Below are 25,665 nucleotides of genomic sequence, written 5' to 3'. Positions count from 1 at the left end.
TTTCTTCTCCCTCTACAAAAATATTCCAATTTATTCGTTCTCCATTCCTTCTTTTACACTTGTCTTCATTATATTTGTTACAGAATGTATCCCGTTTAGAAGTGGTATGTATGATTTCTCTTGAGTTATTCGCTCGGCTAAATCCTCTTTTGCAACCAGAGAGTTTAATTCCTTTGGATTCTTTTTTCTTTTCTTTGTCGCGCGGCTTTTTTAATTTTGTTTTTTATTTGTTTTTTTGTTTTTTTTCTTAAAGGGATAAAGAAATCGATGGAATATTTTCTATTAATCGTTAAAAAATAATTTGTTTCAAGATCGAAGTAATAATTTATGCGTAATTTTTCGATTGTTTTTGATGGTAAAACGATAAGAGAATAATATTGATTCTGGCAAAAGTTCCACGCTTGTGACAGATGCACTAGCAATTTTATTGATAAACAAAGGAATGAAGAAAAAAGAATCGTATAGTATGCAGCATATATGTAAAAGAAATACGAATTATTATTTCAATTATTAATTTTTATTCATATTATAAACAATATAATTACCTTCGATATCATCAGTTTTATGATATTACATTTGGATCTCAAATTTATATAAATCTTTAATCTGTAAAAATTCGAAATAAAACTATTTTTATGGCCAATGTTATTTTTTCTCATTTACGATAAGCATATGAACTCATTTTTACAAGCGCAATACATTGTTTTTGACAATTAGAGTTTCCGTGGAATCTTCACATCCCCGCCGCTCTTCAATTTAGTTGTTTATGGACAGGAAAACTTCAGATTCTAATTAGAAGTTCCAGCAGGCAGCAGTTTCGTGTTGTCTCTCGACGGCGATTGTCGTGTCATAAACCCTCGAGAAGTTCAAATACAGACTGTGGGATTGCGGCTTGGTTTCTCGAGTTAACACCACGTGCAATATATATGTATCTCAAAGAACGTGCTCAAAGAAATTATTCGCCACTTTTTTTTTTGTCAAGAATGCACAAAAACTTTCGTCATAACAAGTACGAACTTTTCAAAATTTCAAAATTTTCTGAATTTTCAAGACGCCAAACTTCTCGAAGACTAAGTTCTAGGACACTAAAAAATTTCGTATCGACAATCTTACCGTCAGTTTTCAATTATTAATTATTCCACTTCACAAAGGCAAAAGCATAAATCTTTCTAATTATCAATTTCGTAATTATCATCTCAGATTATTCGATTATTCGAACTTGAACTCTTAGAAAGAATTTTCGAGAGAGACTTGTATTATCCTCAAATAGACAAAATCCACATCCACGTAGTATGCATAATCATTCCAAAAATCGTTCGAAAAATTCCACCTTATATCTTTACCACGACCCTCTTCTTCATCGAATGTTTCGTAATTTCCTTACCCATCGATCCTTTCCTTCCACCCGATCAATTCCACCCGGCTTGCATTTGTATTTCTCCTCCTCTCTCCCCCCTTCTTCCGCTTTTTCATTGTTTGACCATTCCGTTTCCCTCCATCAGCTGAATTACCTCCTTTCTCGATCCTCCTCCTTTCGTATGGTCCGATATTTCAGCGTCAACCGGCTGTTCCATGTCGTGATTTCCACTGCAGCTCGCCTTTTTCCGCCGCACAGATTCAATCGCGTTATCCTGTCTACGAATCGATCATTCTCATTATCGGAAACGCGGCGCTCACCCATCCGATTTTATCTGGCAACGCGTGAAGAGATTTGCGATTAATTTTCCCCATCTTGAACAACTTTCTTTTCCATCGCGATGGATTAGGGTTTATGAATTTATCGTGATAGAACTATATTTTAAAGGGGAGATCAAAAGGATGTGTAGTCACGTATAATGTGATATATTCGTGGGATAGTAACTGCAGAATAGAAATTCAATGTCGATTGAGATCTGCTTATATTAAGTCACGAGCAATTTAATTTAATTCCTTACATTAAATAAAGTGAGAAGATAGAAACTCTGTTTTGATAAATGAGTCAAAAATCGATACTTTTGTATCTGTTTATAGAATATATATAAACATTCTATATGAATATTCTAGATAAATCAAAATTCGGTATGGAACTGATGCTCTATTACTTTTTTCAGTGCGATATAGAACTTCAGAGGAAAGAAATTCTAATTCATCCAAAATCCAGTCATCTAGACTTCATATGATGGAATTCTTCGAGAGTGAATGACAATTGAAGAAGGATCTGATTTTCAACAAAATTATTTAATAATAAGTTTCGAATTTAGATCTATCACAAAATCTGTACAAATCTGATGATAATCTATTTTCTTTTCTTATTATCGATTCGAATTTATTCATCTTTCAAATTATATATTTAATCGAATGATAAAAAGATTCAAAAGTAAAATTTCTTTGTTTTTTTAGAGATAAATTTTAAATCAGATCCTCTTAGATATATAACGCGATGAAAAATTGACAATTCAATTAATTCCGATCTCTGATAAGTGAGATGCCTAGTAATGTTTGACTAAACACACCTGTGTAGTACTACCGAGAAGTTAGATATGTACACGTATCGTATTTGCGTGTCTAAATACCAATTAAGGGGTCTGATATTAATTCTAAGCAATTAATCGATATGGACGAGTTGAGACGACTTGTGTACCTAAATTATTCTTTCAGAATTGAAGAAATTCGCGTAATAGATATTGGGCGATCTAAAAGATATTATAAGTTGAAACATATTTTGTAATAAATCACTCCTCACATGTAAAATCGATATTACAATAAAATTAAAAATATATAGAATCTATTGGAGTGAATTGAAAAGAGGATAGTGCATTGTGCAAATGCGAAACGACAATTTTCCGTAAGAGGATCTTCGCATTCGAGTTCTCAAGGAACGAAGTCACGTGTAAAAAGTGCCTTCCCAGCAGATACTAAAAATATATTTAGTCGTCTGATAGAAATTCCTCTTCCGCTTCCCCATTGAAAACCATTAATATTTCGTGAAACGTGTTAAAGCGAAATATTAATTGCGAATTCAAAAAATTCGATAAATTGAAGGTTTATTTATAGATCTTGCATGATATATATTATAATATTCGAAATTATCTAAGTGGTAATCTTTTTCGAAAAATCCTCCAAGTGTGAATGCATGTCAATTCGAACGATTTTTCTTCTTCACGAATGATACATTATATTACGAAGCAAAAACAGGCTGATGAGAAAATTATTTTTATCGTTGGGTCGTAATATCATGACATGATCACGATGTAATTAACCATGTAATCACTGTGAATTATTATCGACAGCTGTCGAACTACAACGACCGGTGATTGACACCGGGACTAATATATTCGTGAGGCATCTTTGGAAGATCGATTTTAAAGACCGAAACAAACATAAAAATTGCCAAAATTAATAACTTTCCAAGAATGTATCTCTGTATATCGTTCATAAAATAAATAATTAATTAAAATCTTGATGACTTGCCTCACAGAGTGCTCTTCTTTTATAAATTCAACAGAATTAAAACAGAATATTTAAGAATGATTCAATTCCTATTATTAACCGACAATCAAATGATTCAGAAATTTTAATTGTAATAATTGTAACCCTCTCTTTAAATAGACAAAATTAATCGTCAATCGCATTTTGATTAACGCAATTTTAACACAAACCCATAAAGATCGATAGCTTGGAAAGAAAGAAATTCCAGTTCATCGATCCAATCAAAATAACTACCACGCTATAAATCCCCCTTAACCCCACCAATTACACAGAATATGAATAATTCACCATACAACAACTTATCACCCTCGAAATTCCCCTCGCGTGAGAAATCAATTCACCGAACACCGAGGACAGATTCTGAATCTATATAAAATCAACTCTCGTCACCCCATAAACCATCCCCACGACAACTATTTGCCAAACCCAAGACACCAACCAAGACCAGATTAAATCACCGTGTAATTCTTCGCTTCGTTACTACACCCTGCAGTAGTTCAACCAAGAAACAAGAATACCCATTAATCTCCATTAGAATCGAACGGTTTCACGATCGAACGTATCCAAGATATTTCCTCCCTCGAATTGGGGCAGACAGTGGTGAGATACAAATTTCAAACAGGGGATACATCCTCCTCGATGCTTTTATTCGCGGCGAGAGTCTGACCTTACTCACGCGTATCGATCAACCTGTCACGCAACCCCTTCCGCCCTCCTCCCCCAATACACACGTGTGTTCGTGACCGATTTCCAGTTGGCGGCGCGCAACGAGTACCGTGATATAAAGGGAAAACACAGGAAAGAAAGCAAAGCGTAAACAGGCTTACTTCCTCGCGGTTGAATGGACATTTGTCTACGAAAACGGCTTTGGCCGGAAGCCAACCGCCGCCACATCACGGCCGACCGGACGTCTGGGGATCGATGCTGGTCGATAACGCTCGATACAGGGGTTGGTCTCTGTACTCGATCGAAAAAAGGAGAGGGGAAGAGAGGGAATGTGAGGAGAAACGTGGAAATGTCGTTGCCATCGTGTTCTTGGCTGGTGCTTCCTTTCAGAAACGAATCGCGTAATCTCGGTGTTTTATGGGCGAATACGAACGTTGTCACGTGAATATTGTATACTGAGGTTTACAGGTTTGGTTAGATGTTCTTGAATTTTTCAGGAACAATGGAAGCTTGTCCGCGAGGTTTTATCGCGACGTTTAAAAGATTTAGGTTTATTTGATTGCGTAAGGGGAAGAGGTGATTTTTGGATAGAAGGAGAGATTGGAATTCGATTGGCATTGGAATCTCGAGTAAATTTAATCTGTAATTTGAGAGAAGTAAGACAGATGAAAGATCTGCGAGATTTTTTTTTTAATATGTATTTTAGTGTCTAACTGAGAAGTGATAAACTGTGCAAGTGCTATTTGCATATTATGAAGAACCATAGGAGAATTATTCCCCTTCATATCCATTTTTTACTGTTCTCCTGACGAGAAAGGAAAATTCTATAAATGTGGAGAAGTTATTTGAATCAAAAAATGGCCAACTCGATTGACTTTTGAATCGCTGACTTATGATTCACTGTGCGAGGGTTAATAAAAAAAGTGTACAATCAATAATCTTGTAATGTTTTCTTTAACAATTGGGATGGAACGATATGTATCTTCGCAAGCAACACGAAAATTAATGAAACACTTGATAGAAGAAGGGAAATCTGAATGGCAAATTGCGACGCCTTTATACTTTCACAATGGGATTTTGTCATTGAGATATTTCACTTCCGACCAAAGACAAAGATTTCCAACGGGACGGCTTTTCTCGAGTGCACTTGGGCCAAAGTTTCGAATCTTTCCAACGGTCTGACCTTGTTCAAAGAGGGCGGAAAGTCACGATAAAGGGGTGTCAGGCCGAGGGTTCGAGGAAGGGCGCGTTTACTGAATCGTGACCAGCAAATTTTCCCGCAGTAGCTTCGATTTTATGCTCGCAATCCCGCGACGAGAATTCAAGAGAGGCAGGAAGTGGGACATCGGCATCGAGATGTCGACGAATCGGGGTGGTGGCGGGCAAAGAAAGTTTCGGGAGGAAAGTTTCGACCGATTATAAGCGGTGAAACTGCAGGAAAGGCCAGCTGAATCGCTTTTTACCCCGTAAATAGTTCTTTGTACCAAAACGAATCTGTATTTTCATTGTCGAACCGCACACCATCCAATTTTTCAAGTAGCTAACCCCTCCTCCTCGCTAGAGGAATCCAATTATAAGTTGGACAACTTTCGAAGTTTTAGTTTTGGCAGCTATTGTGTTGAAAAAATGCGAATAGAGCTTGCGAAAGAATTTTTTTAATGATATATCACGCGGGATGTCTGTGAACGAAATTTTTGAATAAAATTAACTCTAGTGAAACGAAACGAGATTATATCTTGGACATTTCGAGATTTAAGAATCTTTTAGATTATCATCGAATCGAATCTCGCGTTTATAATAAATTTTAAAACAATTTAAATTCGTGAAGTTTGTTTTTGAATAAATAAAATGTTTCGACAGTTGGAATATTTGTATAGAAAACGATAATTCTTTTGAATTTCTGCTACAAGAATGCTGTGCAATTTTGCATGCGCAGTTCCGGATAATTATTCTTTTATTATCGATTCTCTTTCTCTCTCTCTTTTTTTGTAGTGCATTCATATTTTATTATTTTTACCTTTCCAATATATATTTTTTTCCAAATTTTATCAATTCTATAAATCGTAAAAATATAGGAATTTTAATTTTTATCTCTGCCGATAGTACGACAAAAAGGATAGCTGCATATTCATGTTAAACGCAATAAAAGGCAGAAAAAAAAATATTCGTTACAAACTACAGGGAACAGGAAAAAAATAATAATTGTGGAATGAATGATATTTAAAGCTTTAGTCTCTTTTTCGTTAAAAACGCGTATCGATTTATCAATTTGTATTTTGACCACTCAGTTTTTTTTAAACGTTACACGCTTTTTATTATTATGGTTCACTACAATCTACAACTAACGAAAATCTACAACAATATTGTTCCACATACAATTAATATACTTTTTGTTTACATATAGATCAATTAATTTCCAAATTAATTTCCAAATTCATGAAAATCAATGAATATTGAATTTGCGGAGTTTCACTTTAGAGCCATTTAATATCATTTAATTATTTAATATTATTATCGTGAATATTAGATGTCGGATGTAATTGAATATTTTATTGCAAAAAAAAAAGTTACGATATTATATACACGTGTATGACGACAACAAAATGATTTTTATGAAAACAAAATCGAATAAAAGTTCTCTTAGTGTGATAAAACTACTAACTATTTTTATTTTTTGTTTTTTATTTTTTTATGAACCATATAACGCATAAATCATGTTGTAAACAAGTCACCTTCATCCTAGTTGTAGCACACCTTGATGGATCACCCCGTATATCTCACCTAACCCTGTGTAACCCAACGTTTACAAGTGTCTGGGTCGTGTCGTTAATTATCCCATCGGAATGTTCATCATTTCCGATGGAACAGTTTCAACGTCAGTCGCGATAACACCGGAGAATGATCAACACCATTCCAGCATGACAGATAATTATTGACCCGGGCCCTTGACATACCACTGCATTTACGAGTCCACCAGGTGACCAGGTGTCTCGAAAGCAACAGACATCACCCAGATGTATTCGTGTGTCTTTGTGTGCTTCATGTAAACGGGTAGATTGATACACTATGGAGATACGAGATAGATAAATAGCAATGGTGCCCTCTGATGAAGTGGCCTGGTTAATAGGTTGGAAAAAGTTTTATATAAATTATACGCAAGATATTAATATATTCATGGAGTTGGAGGAGCTAAAATTGTTGTAACAGCTAAAATAAAGACAAAAGTATTCTCTAAAGCAAAAATAATTCTTTTTGTTAATTTAGAAATAATTAAGTAATAATTGCCTCAAATGAAATAATAAAATGAAACGATGGCGTGAAACGAATCTCGTTTCATCTAAGACAAACTTAAATTATTTGTAATTTAATAAATAAATCTCAAATGATATTTTTATATTCGTTTTGATCTCCAGAATTAATCTTCTGAAAATATTCCATCAGAATATATTAATATCTTATAGAGTGTGTAGTTTAGAGAAGACTAAAATGGCTGAATCTTTTTTTATATTTTCGAAATTGTCGATTTTCTTTCTTTTTCTTCTTCTTCTTTAATTATCTTGTAATTATAGATTTTAGAGACGAATGAAAAATACAATATTCATCATCGTATTCTCAATTATCCATCTTTTCCTCGATACAATCTTTTGTTTCGACAAAAGTAAATAAAATATGAAAGAATCCAAGGCAATCAAGAAATTTCTCGTAACGAGAAACGTTTTATATTTATCTTCAATGTAATGTTAAATTTACAATTCCTAATGGAAGAGAATGGTTGTTACGTTATATACTAAACGATTCGCCTTAATAGAACCATAATATCTTTGAAGTTTAATATTCCTCCTTTTGAAATAATCGCCATTACGCTTAATACGCTCTTGCAAACGGAATATAAGAGTACCTTTACTCTATACGCGTAAATGTGATTATATCCGTATGCATCAACATGGTTTGAATAATTTTGAACAATTTCAAGCGCGAATTAGATCATTTGTAAATGATTTACAAGCGATATCGAATATCTGTGACGTTATCTTGATAACACTTAACGCTGTATTCGCTTTAAATGGCCGTGGCAGAACATCGATGAAGATTATTGACGATCCTGGACACGCGAGATATTTAAATCAGCTTAGAATTCCATGACATATGTTATGCAACTAACTGTCAATTAATTAATATTCGATTAATTGACGCATAATTTTGGCCTGATGATTTTGTAAACGATGTATATGTAAATATATTACCCAAAATTCATCAATGCAATTAATATAATTCATAAAATATTTGATAAAATTATTTCTATCGACTGATTATTAAAATAATTTTATATTGAATTATTTTTCTTTTCCTAGACAATAATTTTTTCCTTCGCCACCAGATGTCTCCCTAACTCATATTCACTCTCTCGGGAATATTCAAATTTTTATACAAATTCACATTTATCCAAGTTCATTGAATTGCAAAGAAAGGAAAAAATTCAAAAACAGTTTACCTTAAGATGATAATTCCACATCTTTACTATTTCAATTGCATGTTAACTCGATTCCAAGCACAATCATGTTCTCATGCACACATATGCATAGATATATGTGTTGATTGCATGAAACTCCCTGATTATCCTCGCGTTTAAATCGCATTAATCTGCAGCGGCAAGGGCAGCGACTGTGATATTACCGCATCCTTCCTGATGACCCTTTCGGCCAGCTAGGCCAATAGGTCGGCCTGTTTCGGCCGCTTAATTTGTAAAACGGCAAAATTGGTCGCTATTCAACCAGGCGAATTTCGTATTACACGGATAAAGAGGCTGTTGTCGAAATGATCAACGATTCAGAATTCGGATTCAAACAATTCGGATATTTGTAAAATGCGATACGTAAAAATGGGAAAAAATCAACTGCGTTACATTCGACGAACAATTAATACGTATTGTTCGTCACGTGTAACATTTGATATCATTTATGCAGGAATAGTGTGTCTGTATGCAATCATTGAAATATTAATAAATGTGCACATAAACGAAATTGTTTTAGACAGAATAATTGGTTATTGTTCAGAGAAATTTTAAACTGATATTACGAGTGAATCATAAATAATGAGAGTTCATGATTAGTTATTCATTTATTCTTTTCCATATAATTTTGAGATACAAATTTCTGAGGTTATGCTGTTTCATCAAAATTATTTGCACGTTTTATGCAATTTATATAAAAATATTGTTTCAATTAATACTATTTCATTTATTGGAATGAAATAAAAAGTGACTTGAATTATATGCTTTTCCTTATTTCCTGAGTTGATTTTGATAAAATTTTGATAAAATTTTTAGTTTCTCTTCTTTTCATTTTAAATATACATATTTATTTAACATACGTTTTACGTAATATATTTTCTATACATTGGTTGAAAATCTGAACACGTTTTAACTGCATAAAAATCCACAGTCCAATGATTACCACTATATACCAAATATATATAATATTAAATTAAAAAAGATACACATCGGTAAATTTTTTACGTTCTTCTATAAATGAATCTTATAATTAAAAAAAAAAGAAGAAGAACTCGAAAACAATTATTCCTGAAACAAAGGAAACCAATTTCCAGATAGATATCAAACATCTCTTCCTTATTGCTCATTCAAGAGTTTTTTCGCCATTGTTTAATTTTCCAGTCAACGTAGTTGACCACCGCTCAAACACTCTCGCATTCCTTGCTCTTTTAATTAAAGGCTGCGGTTTTAACATTGGATGAACATAGAATACCGGATTCTTCGAGCAGCCGGATTATGAGCCTTTACGTATTCAGGGCACACACGTTCGTATGATTTGCATGATAATGGAGAAGCCGCGGTAAAGAGCTCTTTTATCGTGTTTCCTGCATCCTCTGTGTTCGATTACCCCCACGGCCGCAGCCTATTTTTAATTAATACGTAAACGATCGGAGCTGATCGATCTTTAGTGCCTCGTTTACAATTGTGGACGAGGATCCCACTCCGTTTCAATTAAATTGTGTTTCTGTTTTTGTTTCCGCTTCGAATCATGTAATATAATTTATAGTTAAGGAATATCATATGTTGAATTAATTTTTATCAAAGTATCGTTCTGGAAATTTGATATCGAGACAAAAGTCACAATACTAAATATATGAAATATTTATATTTTTCGGAATATATATATTATCAGAATAACGTTATTACAATAAAGATATTACGAAGTTATAATATTTAATTTTTATAATATTTTGTTTTTAAATAACAGTTCATTTGAATTTGACCGATAAAATATATTTCATAATTGATTCGCAAATAATACGTGATGAACGTAAAAACATTATAAACTTTCCGTTTAATAACTACTCAACACATGTAATCTCATCTATTTCTCTTAGCATCATTGCTACGTTGAGAAAACCAGATATGTAATAAACATGTGTGCAATAAATCTGAAACGTAATCGTCGATCTTGAAACCGCGCTTAGTAATTACACGTCGACATCGATTATCGATGAAAATAATTAATACCGTTCGAGCGTGGGAATTATCATGTGATTTCCACGGTTGTATCGAGTAACCTCGTTTCATTCGTTTCATAAGTTGGCAAGGAGAAAATTCCACTCTGAGTATTTCAACATTATTTTCCTCGTGTCATGCGCAAAAAGATTATTTTGTTTAAGCTTTATGATTTTAATTATACACGTTTTTATATTCACCAGATAAATTTAATACCGAACTTAATGTATTCAACAAATATTCTTCTCGAAACGAATTATTATTAGAAAAGAATTTTGACGATTTTATATTTGCAATTTCTGGCTTGAGAATTAATTTCAATGTATTGATAAGTGTGTTATAATATTACGTGAAAATAAAATTGATCATTTTCATCGATAATGAAATAACACAATTATGTTTAGACAAATATAAAAATATTACATTTATATAAATAATTTATTAATATAAATAATTTCATATTAATAAAATACAATTATTTACGATCTATTTTATTCTATACATCTTCGAAAACTTTAGAATTTTAAGATTTCTCCACTTCTTTTCCCTTGTAAAAATTCCAATATTTTATATTAAACCATTGTAAAATATTGAAATTCTTTTCTTCTCATAAATGAACACAAGAAGAAAAAAGAAAAAAAAATGCAAACTCAAGGAAGATATCAGTGCAAAGACGATAGTACTAAAAAGATTGTACGAGTTTCAATATCGCGGATGCTTGATGGCCAAAGAAAATAAGGCGGATAAGACCCGTATCGAGCAATATTTCGTCGTGCAATGTGTCACTCTGTAAGCTGCAATAAAGGACACACAGTAAAAACAGCCAAGAGTCCAGCCGCAAAAATTGCAGCTAGCCAATCTCGCGGAGAAACTGGCTACCGATAAGAATCGTTATGAGTTTCGCCCCCTAAGTTGGTCTAAGTGGAGGAAAAGAGAAGAGGTCACAGTTATTATGCAAATACCAGGATTTACGAGAATATCGTAAAAGTATGCATGATAGAACCGCATTATACACTTTTGCTCGCGATTTAAGAATCTAAATAATTCATTCGATACTCTGGAGATTGTTATTAATTATCATTCTATTTTCCTTGACTATTACATTCAAAATTACACGAAAAAACTTTGGCTGTTCAGATATAATACAATTTTTAGTGATTGGAAACAAATTATTTATTACGGATTGGAATATTGAAATATTATAACCAAAAATAAAATATTCAATTACACATAAAAAAGAATATTCAAAAGTCTAAAAACAATTAGAAAAGATCAAACTGAAGAAAAGACTGAACAGGATCCAAGTAATCTATACATACAACGACAGCAACCCTGTATTTTATCCTTGCTGTATTTTACAAATTTATTTCTCTCCTAACAGAAGAGCTCGAAACAGGAAGAATCTAATGGCTGAAAAAAAGAAGAAGAAGCAGAAAGAGGAGAAATAATCCAGATTAACATCAAAAGCTACTCTTTACACGAGGTAGGAAAAAATATCGTCAAGGATCGCTATCTCCCAAGCGCTATCTCCACTTGCTTCCTCAATGAATATTGCACGCTTAATTTCCCCTCCCCCTCCGTGATCCGAACGTCGAAACGATGCACGCCAGCGACATTTTCAGGTCACCAAACATCCCTCCCCAACCTGTTCCTCTTTCACGACTTCCGGAAGAAGGGGGAGGGGATCTCGAGCGGCATGTAAATCGGCGCCACGTTAGCGAGGATAACACTTATGGCCGTGCAATAGCCATTCCGAGGATTCTGGGGTAGGTAACGGCGCCGCATGCGTTTCGTGATAGCCACGGCTTCGAAACCGTGTTCCCGCTCCCCTTTCTAGGGGGATCTAGTTTCACGGGCCGGTGACTTGTCGTTGCAGTAACGACCTGATACGCTCTGGAAACAACGGACGGGACAAACGAAACGGCCTTGTTGGAATTGGAATTAAAAGTCCGGGCGGGAAAGAAGCAACGGGGATGAAATTTGTCCGGCCTATCCGATTGGTCCGATTACTTTTTCGAAGGAAGTTGGAATGATCGCGTGGGAGGGGACACGGACCAGTGATCGCAATGGGCTTGATGTATCGCGTTTAATTGCGATCTTACGATAATGTGTAGAGGAGATAATACGTTTGGAGAGTGGAATTTAAACGCTGAAACGAACGCAAGAGTTAATTGGTATTTTGTATAAACCGATTATGTTTTCTTTGTTCGTTTTGGTTTCTAAAATTCATGCTTTAAAAGTTATCCATGAATATATTAATGTCTTTTATACATTTATTTTCATCGTGTAGTATACTTGGGTTTTTCTTGTGCAAGTAAAAAAAAAATGTATAAAAAAAGAATATATATACGTGAAATGAATACTGTTACACAATATTGCAAAAAAAAAAGAGTGGAAATATTCATACAGGACGTGATTTTTATGACACTTTCTGCGAACTAATTAGCGCCATTTTTTTAACTATGTAAAAGTAATTAAAACGTATTTAAAAGAGACTATGTAAAAGTGAGTAAAAAGGCGTTATAAAACCATGTAAAAGTTAATCATGTAAAAGAATACTTCATAAAAGAAGAGTCATTTATTTAGTTAAAAAGGTCGATGATTCTAACATTAATATTATATATTTTTTTCTACAATTTGAGTTTCGAATGAAGAAAATAAATATTAGAAAATGTTATTTCATTAAAATATTTATAAAAGAAAACAAATAAATTGAACAAAACCAAAACTAATCTAATTTTGTAAAAATATACATTGAGAATTGAAACGAAATTATTCACATTATCACAATGTATAAAATTGCTTTCAAAATTGACGATTCATTATATTCTTTAATTCTGTTTACTCACGAAATTTTCACGATGAATAAAATTTTGAAAGCAAAAACAGAGTTAAGGGAATTGTCGAAAGTATGAGATTGCTTTAATTTCGTTCCTTATATTCAGAAGTGAAATAGTTAGAGCTCGCTTCTCTTGTTATGATTCTAAACTTGCGTTGGAAACTATATCGGGACTTGGTGAATTTACCACCAGTATTCCGCGAAAATTCAAGGCTTGTTCGTTACGAAACTAAGGGTATTTGTACGCTATCGTGTTTGATCAGATAATTAGAATAGGACCGATACGGTTGGACGAATGGAACTGGATCATATCTGATCAGGCGACTCGGTGATTCGTTTGGATGAGTAATGCAAGTTTCTTATTAGCCAAACAAATAAATTAGAATTGTAGATAGTGAATTTGGAAGAACGTGAAATATGAAACGATGTAAGAGTTTATCCAATCCAATTAAATAGATAAAATAAAACAGTTAGATGAACTTCAATTCATAAATAAATTTCATATTTCGTTCTATGTGCGACTTTTAAATAATTCGAATAAAATTGTTTTTCTTTTGTTGTATCATTTTAAATATTATACACATTGAATAAATAATTACGAATATTATTGATCTTATTTTAGGAATGATATAATCGACGAAAAGAGATGTAAAGATTCGCAATTCTAACATCTAATAATTTGTAAAGAAAATTTTAATGCGACTTTGCAATATTCGAAATAATTTTCTCAAAATTTACTTTTACATAGAGATTATTTTTCAAATTTTTGTTTAGCTTATGTTTTTTTCTTTCGTAAAAATATAAATTTATAAAAATATTCGATCCAATAATGACAATTTTTTTTAAATTATACTTAAAATTTCTAAGAACTATATTAGAAAACGGATAAATTATTTATTTTACATATTTTAGCATTCATGAATAATTTATTTTCTTGAAATCTCAGTGAAAAGTCGTTCGAAGGATGTTACGCTTCCACTTTTAGAAATATAGTTTATCCAGTTTACATCTACTGGCTTTTTTTCGAATGTCAGAAACGATGTTGAGTAAAATTTTAAAAATTAAATTCAAAGTATCAAAAGGATACTTGAATCTAAAGTACCTTTATCGTTGCTTTCGTTACTTCAAACGTAAAAACTTTTATCAAAACTCGTATGTGTATCTCGTAATTTAACTTGTAAAACGGAAATTCTCGGAATTTTTACGATTTAAATTTCTTCATTTTGATTGTGCAAAACTTCTTACGTGCCTTATTATCAAAGAATAAATAAAAATACCATCGATCGAGAATATTTTAATATTTGTGCACTTTGCACTGTTCATGAATTTAAAATTTCTTTCATATTTATCAATATCTTATATTATAATACATAATACGTAACATCCATTCGTTGATATGAAATTTATTTAAAATTCTTCATTACAACGTGTAAAAAAAACTTCTAAACTTAATAATCTCAAATTAATTGATCGTTATCTCAAAATAAATAACCGATAATGACCAAATAAAAGATACCATCAAAGATAGAGGACCCATTAATTTAAACTAAATATAAATTTCCCGATAAAACTTATTCAAACATTGGAATCGAATTCAAGAGTCAAAAATAAAATCACCGATAAAGACTTCATCCGAAAATCACACTAACTATCCATCAATCAAGTGGAATGTACTCACAAACACACACATACACACACATATACATTCTCTCTCTCTCTCGAAGAGTTCGAGGACCGTCAACTTCCATTTTAAACGGATTGCCCGTGCTTTTATTGCTAGTCTCTATTTTGCCCTCTCTCGAGATGAACGCCTGGCACGGCTCGTTTCCGGAAAAGTGCTGTCGCTTTTCCACCGCCCCCTCCATCCCAACCCTTCCAACCATCGATTAGATACGCATCCCCGTGTTTTTGGAGGAACGATCTCAACCTGGACCTACGTTGGACCACGGTAAGTGGACATCGAGGACGGTGTTGACCCGTTCTGTCAACTGCAAACCTTGCACCCTGTGCTCACCATCCACAGCGCTTCAAAGTGAACGTTACTCGTGCGCCATCACGTTGCGAGACGTCACGCGTTGAAACATTTTCAGATTGATTCCCGTCTCGCTCTGCGCTTTCTCCTTTTTCTTTTTTTTTTTTTATCCAGTTGCCACGTTGATGAAAGCACGACCGGAACTATATCATGCTCCCAATATGCAAGATTTTAAATCTTTGAAATTGTAAATTTTGTTCGTGCAGTGTACGAGGATATAGGATGGATCTTGTGATTGATTTTTTGGTATTTTTAATTTCAATTTTTTCAAATGTTTCGAATAAATTCAAAGGTTTGAGTTTTAATGTATAATGGATTTGTGTAACTGGTATGGAACTTTTGGGTATCAGTTTGATATATAAATATGGTGTATAAATATCTGATACTGATATTTGATGCTAGTTGCACTATTAGATTTCGGAATGAAATTAAATGCGGAACGAGAAATGGAGATTTTTGAATGAAATTTCTATCAAATGCTTATTCACACTAGGAAGTTTTAAGCGATAGCAATTGCAAATTTCAATTGCATTTATATATTTTGTTAAAATTTTTAACATATCAATAGCTCATACCTTTTTCATCGCACGAATGATTATTTAATTTCTCTTAAATTCAAGCAAAACACTTTAAGACCTACGTATTATAGGATTGAAAAATCCTGTAGTATAAGAGAACTTATTAATCGAAGATGCTTTAAATAATATAACCGCGTAAACAATCTTAAGACTATGTAAACAGAACGTTAATTAAATTGAAACGATCGTTCAATTAGCTTATTTGTCTTATTTTTAATCGATCGATCTAAATGTTCTAACAATAATTGATTAGAAAATTGACTAACAATCATAAATTAATTGAGGAACGATTAAAAGATTATGAGGATATCGATGACAGAGAAATTTGCAAGTGAAAAACATTAATATGAAAAAATCAGCAATGAAGAAGATCTTTTTTTGATCCATCGATTTAAAATCGATCGAGTCTTTCAATTCTCTGACAAAAACGCGATTCAAGTTAATTTTCAAATTTTTATCAAGGAAAAGAAATATGTGTGTATTCAAAAAAATGTACACATTACAAGGATTTGTTAAATAAAGGACAGCCGCGTTATTGAACAAGCCTTTATATTTTCGCGTTGTCCTCGCCTCTCGAAATTGTAAATTATTCCAAGGCTTCACGCCGTTGCATTTTCCGCGATACACCGAGTTGCTCGAGTACCCTCGCCTCAAGATGAATTGTATCGTTGATGTAAAACAAGCCTCGCGGTCTTTTCCACGGAATGAAATATGTATGCATCGCGTGGGCTGTGTGGTAATTTTTTTCCCCACTGTCACCAGAGTGAACGGTAATTTTCGCGAGTGCAGCGCGAGACGAGGTAATTTTCTGTTCGTTCCGCGCCCGATCACAGCCGGGAATATAGAATTTTAGCAATTTTATTCTGACTTTGTGATGCAGATGTTAAGATTTTTTTACGCTGAAACACGGTAATTACTAAGATAAAGGATTGAGATTAAAAGACTGTGATATCGATTGACGAGGAATAAATTTGGATTAGAAATAAATGTGACGTTTTTTTTTAAGATAATTACTTTGATGATGTGGAAGACTTGTGTAGCAAAACCTAGTCGAGTCATTTCTGTATCAAATGGAATCTTTGAGAATGCGAAAGATACGTGTATAGATTCCAGAGAAATATCAGAAAAAAAGGCACAAATCTATTTCTACTGAACACAATTCTGAGATTTCTATTGGATGTTAAACTCTCAAAAGATCGAAATTTTATTTTTTATCTTATCTAGCATATTTGAAACTTATTCTGAGATTTTATTTTCAAAATTAGTACAGATACAATAATTGTAATTGTAATCTGTATAGATCTTTGATGAATGATAAACTTGATGAAAAATTCTATATATATTCTAACACATTGAAATTCTAAATAAATCCTAAAAAAATATTCAAACAAATTGATTTTTTCCTAATTTAAAAACTTGTACGTCGAGCTTTTTATATTAATTTTAAATTTAAAATATAACAATGCTATTGATAAACCAGAAGACGTACGATTCACAAGTAATCGCAAATCATCGACTTCACGAGATACACGTTCAAGATTTTCTATATATTTTGTTTACAACGAGATTTGTTAGCAGACAAACATGTACAAGCTCCATTTTAGCACACACATACCATTAGTAACATTTTGAAATCGTGAAAATAGCAGATCTCGTGGAAGAACCGTCTGATTATGGACCAGTATCTCGAAATATCGTTGCAACGTGTACCTGCAATAGCCCACACGAGTGCCACGGGGAAAAGCAGATATGCAAAATTCAAGAAACCGTTGGAAAGCTTCGCGAAACCCCACTTACATTCAAATCCCCGCAAGGATGACTTGGAAAGAGAAATTAGGAGTTCATGTTCGGCATGATATCAACTTTGAGAGTTGAAACTTTTTGAACGGTCGTGATCGAATTACTTGGACATTTTCGAGTCGCGTTAGCACTAAACTTCTCGCCTTCTGAAACTTTTCCATAGTTTGATTCTGAATCACAAATCGTTCTTGTTAGCCCATGCATTTAGATCGTCGATTATTTCGCGAATAATGAGATTAATATTACGAATTTTGCGTATCAGTTTTTGATAATGTTCGTGTAATTAAATTAATTAGAACGTATTTGTATCCTAATTGTTTGATAGAAATTAATTTCATGAAACTATCATTAACGGAGATTAAATTATTGTTTCGATATTACACGTCCATTTTCTCAAATTATTTAATCATTTGGGAACTAGAAAATTAATTAATTGTTTTATATAACATTACTAATTAATATTCTGTTTAATCCTTTCCAATCTTATATTTAAAAGCTCAGTATTATGTATAATTTATCGATTCCTGAACAATTTTTAACGTAAAAATATTCGTGCGAATCGTTTATTTAACAAAGAATACTGATGATGCGAGAATGAATGATATTCGCATTGAATATTATAATATTTATTTTATGTCTTCTTATTTTATGTTTGTTAATAATTTTTCATAATCAAAGTGTATATTAAATATTCGATTAGTCTTCAGTGACGTTTATTCGGTTCGAACGAATTAATTTCCGTTCGATTCATCGAACAAGGAAGTGACCACGAGTTACATCGAGAATCAGAAGTTTCAATTACGATTTTCTACCTCTGGATATGAAATATGAAATTTCGCTTTAAATGCTTCGATCATACCAGTGGTTTTCCGGTGTCACAGTAATTCCAGATAGATAGTATTTCAAATAATAAAATACGTATGAAAGATATTATATATACGTATATCGAAGAATCGTTATATCTCGTTTGAGCAAACATTTGATCTGAACAGGATAACCAATAACTGGTGTGGTGATCATTTTATCAGGTAAACAGTATGAGGAATTGTCTACAATCTATATTTGTCTACGACCCTATAAAAAAGTTGAGAGAAATTAAAAAAATAAGAAAAGGGTTGAATAACTAGATTAGGAATTTAAAAGAATATTGATGACTTTCTTTTTATTTAATACTATACTTTCTATCATCTTCTCATAGAATTTTTTTTTGACACATATATAAGAGAAATAATAAAAAAGGCTATCAAACTTCAATAACTTCGAAAATAAAATACTTTCGACATATTAATCATCCTACATTATGAGAAAATGATCAATCAAATATTCATATAAATTTTGATTTTAAAAATTTCAAATCTTACCACAAAAGAATAATTCTAATCCTAACTTATATTAAACTTGAATATATCCAAATAAGGATGTAAGTTTGGATTATTCGTATCCAGATGAAATAAAGCTTTTAAAATAAAAATTAAATACGTCAAATATTAAAAATTACTAAATTAAAAAATTATAGAAACTTAAAATAAACTTTAAAAAATCAACGCCTTAAATTTGATTCAAATTATCACAAAAATAGAATATTTAATGATATATATTATCTGAAAATTGTAATTTTCCGTGTAATAATTGATGCAAAATTATGTCACCAACGCATTGAAAGAAGCTTCCCGATTGGTAGCGTTAGTGTTCCATCTATTGATACTATCGTAGCCACCCGTTCGCAATTAAGAATTCAATTTCGATGAAAGCTTCCAAGGCAAAAAGTCGGCTCGATCTGGGGCTGCTTGACATTACAATCATCGTTTGACGAGAATTAGAACAAGCAGAAATTGGAACCTCTCGTTCGACCTTCCTTCATATATTTTAAATATTTCAACTTGAAAATTTAATCATCTGTTTCTACTCGTGAAATACACAATTTAAATGGTCTTGAAAACAGTGTCGTATGAAAGATATGTGTCGTATATCATTTGCTATCGTTTTTTTTCTTTTTCTTTCTTTTTTTTTTTTTTTAAGAAATTTAATTCACTATATTTGTGAAATTACAAATTAAAAATCGAAAAATTCATATAATTCGTGAAGATACTGAAATCTTTAACGAAGAATCGAGGTATCGAAAAGGAAGAGTTGAAAAAAATTTTGATAATCTACTAATAAAAATAAAACTATCATCGATATCCATGATATTCGATTCTCAATCAATAACAAAATTATTTTTTCGCTTTAGACCATCCACAATAGAATAATATGATAAGGGAAAAATTTTAAACAAAAACACATCGCGTAAAATTTAATTAAAATTCGCGTTACATTGATGAAAAGCAATTCCGTAACCTATCAAAACTGTTTTCACGTTTTAAAAATAATAAAAAATATGATTCGATTCCACGAAGAGGAGTGATAAAAATATTCGTATTATTTACACGTGTAAACGTTTCAATTATATCGCATAATTTTATTATATATATATATATACATATATATATATATAAAACAGCAATATCGAAGAGTAAAAGTTTCCACGACACGTATCGCTGGTTATAAAATTACGCGTATTTACGAGACAGGGATAAATTCGCGTTATAGCAAAAACAGGACGCGTGTTTCCAAACCAATGCGCGATTCCACTAGACCGGCGTACAAAGCCGCATATTTTCAGCTTCATAACAAGCGCAGTTGGAAATTGTCGCAGCAAGCGCTGCTTTTAAAATGTGTCCGCTACTCTGACTGTTTGCTCGACAGCACGGAAAATACAGTTGCTAATTAGAAGGGAGGGGCTAAGTGGCGCTTGCCTAAGGAGTTAATTCGTTTTAAATGAAACACGAAATCGTAGTCTTTTTACGCGAGAAGAAGACACTTCCGTGTTTCGACATGTTTCATAATCTATTCTTTTCTATTTTTTTCGCGCCTCTGCTCTTTTATATTCCATCGAAATACTGGCTCTAAAGCGATTTGAGGAGGTAACAGTATTTTTTTCGCGTCGCAACAAAGATTCTGAAATATAGATGAGAATATTTTAAAAAAAAAGTCTTTAGAAAAAAAAGATTCCAAAATGAAAATTACATGCATGTTTCAATGTTTTTATATGAAATATAATTCTATTCTATTTTACATGCATTCGTTTTTTTTATGCATTATTGTTTGCGATTGTTATTCACGTATTTTATTTGATGAGTAATATGTAATGTAATATTGATTTTTTCTTTTTTTTGATTACTAAAATGTTTACATTTCGTGCGTATATACTTACCCCCTCAATACTCCTCCATAATTTCCATTTGTACCACGGATATTTATGTGTTTGTCACCGTTAATTCCCTCAAGTAGCCATAACAAGCGATGTAAATCGAATGCGTTGTCGTGTAAGTCACATGACGTAACTCAAACGTTCCGCATTTCCTCATAGAAATAATAGAGGATATTGCTTATCCGAAGAACTAAGTTAATTTCCGATCACTTTCCGCGATCCTGAAACGATAGTGACGCATCCGTTAGAGACTTCGATTATTCGACTTTGCATCAATTTCGAATACAACTACATATTCTCTACATATGTGAATATTATCTATGCATACCTTTATCCATAAATCAAGTTTATCATACTTTTAGACGTGATATTAAAAGAAGAATCAATTATATTTAATGTTGGTTAAAATTTATAAAAAAGAATGAATGAACTCGTTTTATTTTGCAATTGGAAATCGTTGATTCGTTATCGTTAACGTAAAAGATATCAAAAATATTTCTGTATAGAAAATTTATTCGAAACTTGGCTAATTTAATTAGGGTATCCGATGAAAAAATTATTGGTCTAATTTATTTCTTATATTTTGAAATCTAGAGACTTTAAAAAGTAAAGTATAGAAAAACTTAATGATGTTTCATTTGAAATTAAAATAGTATTTTTAATTTTTTTTGTGAAATATTTAAAATTGGCAAGGATTATGAATAAAATTTCGAGAGAAATGAATTCCTCAGATTATAGAGTGCGCAATATTCATGGCAAATGTCACGCGATCGTGTTTCACGATGACTATCGACACGGTAATTTGTATGATTTCATTTGATGATATAAAGAAAGAAGAATATCTGGTCTTTCAATGTTTCTTGTAACGTATATGTATCTTAGATACAAGAAAGTTTCTATATATTTCTCAACTATTTTCATAATTGAACAAAAAAATATCGAAAAGATACTTTGTGTCATAATACAAATTCTCGTTACAATCAAATTAATTTTCATTAAAAAAAAAAGTTTATTTTTCGTAGATTTTAAATCACGGAATCATAATCCACACGAAATTTTTCTCTTTCACTTATTCCAAAAATCTATAAATCAAAAAACAAAATGGATATACTATATTTCTACCGTCATCCCCCACTACTCATAATTATCTCGTTAATCTCTCTCCAAAAAAACTCTCTCGTCCGAAAGTTATATTGCTTAATCCTCGGAATAAAAAAGATCGCCGATAAACCACTTGGCTCGAGTCCAACATCCCCACTTTCCTTCCCCCCAGAATTAATCCTTCCCCTCTTATCGCCCCATCCATCCATCACCAACTCAAAACAGACGCAATCCAAAAATCTCGCTCCTAGTTTCACTCCCCATCGATCTATCTACCAAAATCTCTTGATGATTTCGTGTCCCTGTTTCCTTCTTTCCTCGACCCGGATCAACCCGTTTCTCCAACACAGTCATTCGAACGCCGACTAGGTGAATTCCGGCGGAGATATTTCATCTAGATTCCAGCCAAGGACGGTCTGGTATTTCATTGTCATGGAAATAAACGTAGGATCGGGGTGACGAAAGGAGAGCCATGATTCTTCCTCGCTTGGTATTCTCTGTCTGATTCTTATGGTTTCGTTCTGCCTTACCCCTTTTCCTCTTTCTCTCGCTCTCGTGAGAAAATCGATTCAACCCTCGGAGGGATGTTCAGCCCAGTGGCAGGCTGAGTGGATTCGACGCTAAGCACCGAATGGGGATAAATAATGCATGAGCGGGACATTTTACTTTGTTCCGTTGTAGTAGGCCCTTTGCTGGTCGCGTGGCTCCAATCAAAGAGACGGCTTTTAGGCGCGTCAACTTTATCACCATGCTTGATAATCATTCGTTCGGTTGGAGTAGTGATACAAGTTATCATTTGGAGGAGGAGAGTTGGTTTTGTCGATGGAAAGTTTTTCTGGCCTTTTCTTTTGGAGAAATGGTCGTGAAAATGAAAATAGTTTTTGCTTATGAGCGAAGAAATATCCATGATTTTGGATACTTGGGAAAGAATGACTTTCTAAAGATTTAAATTTAAATAGTAAATTTGAAGTTTTTAATTTTTGATATGAAAAGTCATTCCAAGATTGTTATATATATTTTATTGTGTTTTAATATCAGTAACGATGGAATAGAAATAAAAAATGTAATACATGGAAATATTGATTTTGAAATTTATTGAAAAATAAAGATAGAAGCGATATTTTAGATGTTTTATTTAACAAGTTGAAAAAGAGAGAGATGTATATCTTGAGTTTCAGTTCTCTACGAACAGAGAGCCTCTCTGAACAAATTTTCAAATATACTAGTGTCAGATGAACCGGATATGATGAAATTCTTGAGAAATTTCTATATGTAATATAAAATATTAAAAGCCATATAAGGATAAATAACACACCAAAGTCTTCAAAGAATTTTCTATTTCTCTAAATTTTTTTTACATACAGATTTCATTAAATTTCTAACTCTACAAAAATTCTAAACTACAATTCCTTTTATTAAATTTAAATTTAATGAAATTTACTTATTATTTCTAAAAAATTATTCAAAAAATTGGCATGAATATATCTCAAAATATTAAAAAATTATATCAAACTACATCAAAAAAATATAATGAAAAACTTTTAACAAAATTTAATTCAGCTTTCCTATTTCTAAATTTCCAATGAAATTATTCGATTATCTCAATTATTACAAAAGGCTGTAATGAATAAATAATTATCGATAGATTTCATTCATAAATATAAATCAGTTAATTATCATACGATCATCAGATAATCGAAAATTTCATGCTTTACGACTTTTGTCATTCAATTAACAAAACCAAAAATAGTCTCGTTTTAAATATTAAAAATATTAGTTTTATTAGAATTGGCCTAATGCACGAGTAGGTATCAATGCCCTCCACACCACGCCCATCTTCCTATTTCCATTCTCACCAGGTATAATCCTAAAATAAGTTCGAGGCACGTATTCGTGAACCGCATATTCCACCTGGCGTGATACGTGCACAGAGACTAGTCGAATCCCCTATACGTAAAGTTTTAATATTTGCGAGGAGAATCGAGAGTTTTGTAAACCACATCCGTTCGCGGAAATTATTAACAATCTTGTACAGCAAGATGAAAAATGGAAACACGTTTTTTTTAACGAATGGAATGTGTTTCTTGTTTCCATTTCCATTTCTAACTTGAAAGGGATGTTTTATTTTAAAATGCAACTATTTCTTCTTCTTTAAATCTTTAAATCTTCTTTATGATTATTGAATTAATCGAGAGAAATCTGTATCTGTTGTATTGAATATTTCAAGAATAAAAAATTTTGAAAAAATATTGAAAATTTAAAATATGGTTTTAAAAATTTAAAACTCTTCAAAGTTAGAATATTGATTTTTTATCGTTAAAAAGGGAGAAAAATAGAAACAAAGAGATTTTTTTTAGTGAAAAATGATAAATATTCGCTCCAAATTTGAAATCAATTAAAATTAACTCAAAATGGCAAATTTATCTTCATTCAAAGAAAATTTGTTATTCTAAATATTTACTTGTTCGAAATATATAAATATCCAGCGATATGGAAGCAAGGCTTGAAAGAATATGAATAGAGTGTTTGAAAAGTGGAGATCTTAGAAATGTGTGTACTTATATTTCAAAGGCAAAGTGGCGTTCATGACGATGGCAAACACCTATATGTTTAACTTTAGAGTTTTTGAAAGCAAATGGAAATTTGAAAGAAAGAATTATAAAAAATAATATACAATATAATACAATTTAATATAATATATATTAATATTTATATATTTTTTTATCATGCTTTAAATATAATAAATTTTTTTGAAATCTATCGAATAATTTCTACAATATTGATTTAGTATATGATATTGAAATCTTATTTTCGTTTTTTCTCCAAGTAAGAAACAAATAAAAAAAGAAACAAATATCGATAAATATTCATTTATTAATTTCAAAGCTTAGAAAATTTTTTCTGCAATACTCTTAAATATTAAAGTTCACGCGAAGTTTCAAATAGCCAGATAGGAAGCAGAGAAAAAACGCTTTCGCCGTTCTCACAAGGTTTCAAATAGTTTCTCGTTTAATACGAAAGTGTTTTTCCTTGTTTTAAGAAAAGGAGCATCGTAAAATTATAAAAACTGAAATATTTCTTCTGTTCGTCTTAATAAATCTCCATAAAATGGTGTTTTAAACTTCTCAAAGTTCGATCATATATTTCTGATGCATATTGCATTTCTATTAAATTTACATCCTTTATGTAGAGTATAACATTCTATATTCTATTATATACTTTTCTCACATCTTCGAAACTGTGTTTCACACATACATATATATATATAAATTGATTTTATGCTATAGCTTATTAATTTTTTTAAATTTGCTTCGATGATGTTATTTGAATATCATCCCACTTCATAAATGAAAATTGCTTTTAAAATCTTGAAAATTAAAAGATATACAAAAATGTATATAATAAACTTATTTATTAATTACT

General features: G+C 31.9%; 1 protein-coding gene across 10 annotated transcripts in view; it reads right to left on the bottom strand.

Annotated features, from left to right (window-relative positions):
- Nucleotides 1–25,665, bottom strand: part of LOC108002966 (zwei Ig domain protein zig-8-like) — a 257,216-nt gene that overhangs the window by 183,867 nt on the left and 47,684 nt on the right. For 2 of the 10 annotated variants that reach the window (XM_062081278.1, XM_062081422.1), the window contains exon 2: nucleotides 21,145–21,362. The exons of the other annotated variants lie outside the window; for them this stretch is intronic. The gene's annotated coding sequence lies outside the window, so the exon portion shown is untranslated. The remainder of the gene's footprint in view (nucleotides 1–21,144; nucleotides 21,363–25,665) is intronic. 10 annotated transcript variants of the gene reach the window in all.

This window comes from Apis cerana, linkage group LG1 (assembly GCF_029169275.1).
Source record: "Apis cerana isolate GH-2021 linkage group LG1, AcerK_1.0, whole genome shotgun sequence".
NCBI classification, from domain to species: domain Eukaryota; kingdom Metazoa; phylum Arthropoda; class Insecta; order Hymenoptera; family Apidae; genus Apis; species Apis cerana.
This window is presented reverse-complemented; position numbering and strand designations above follow the sequence as displayed.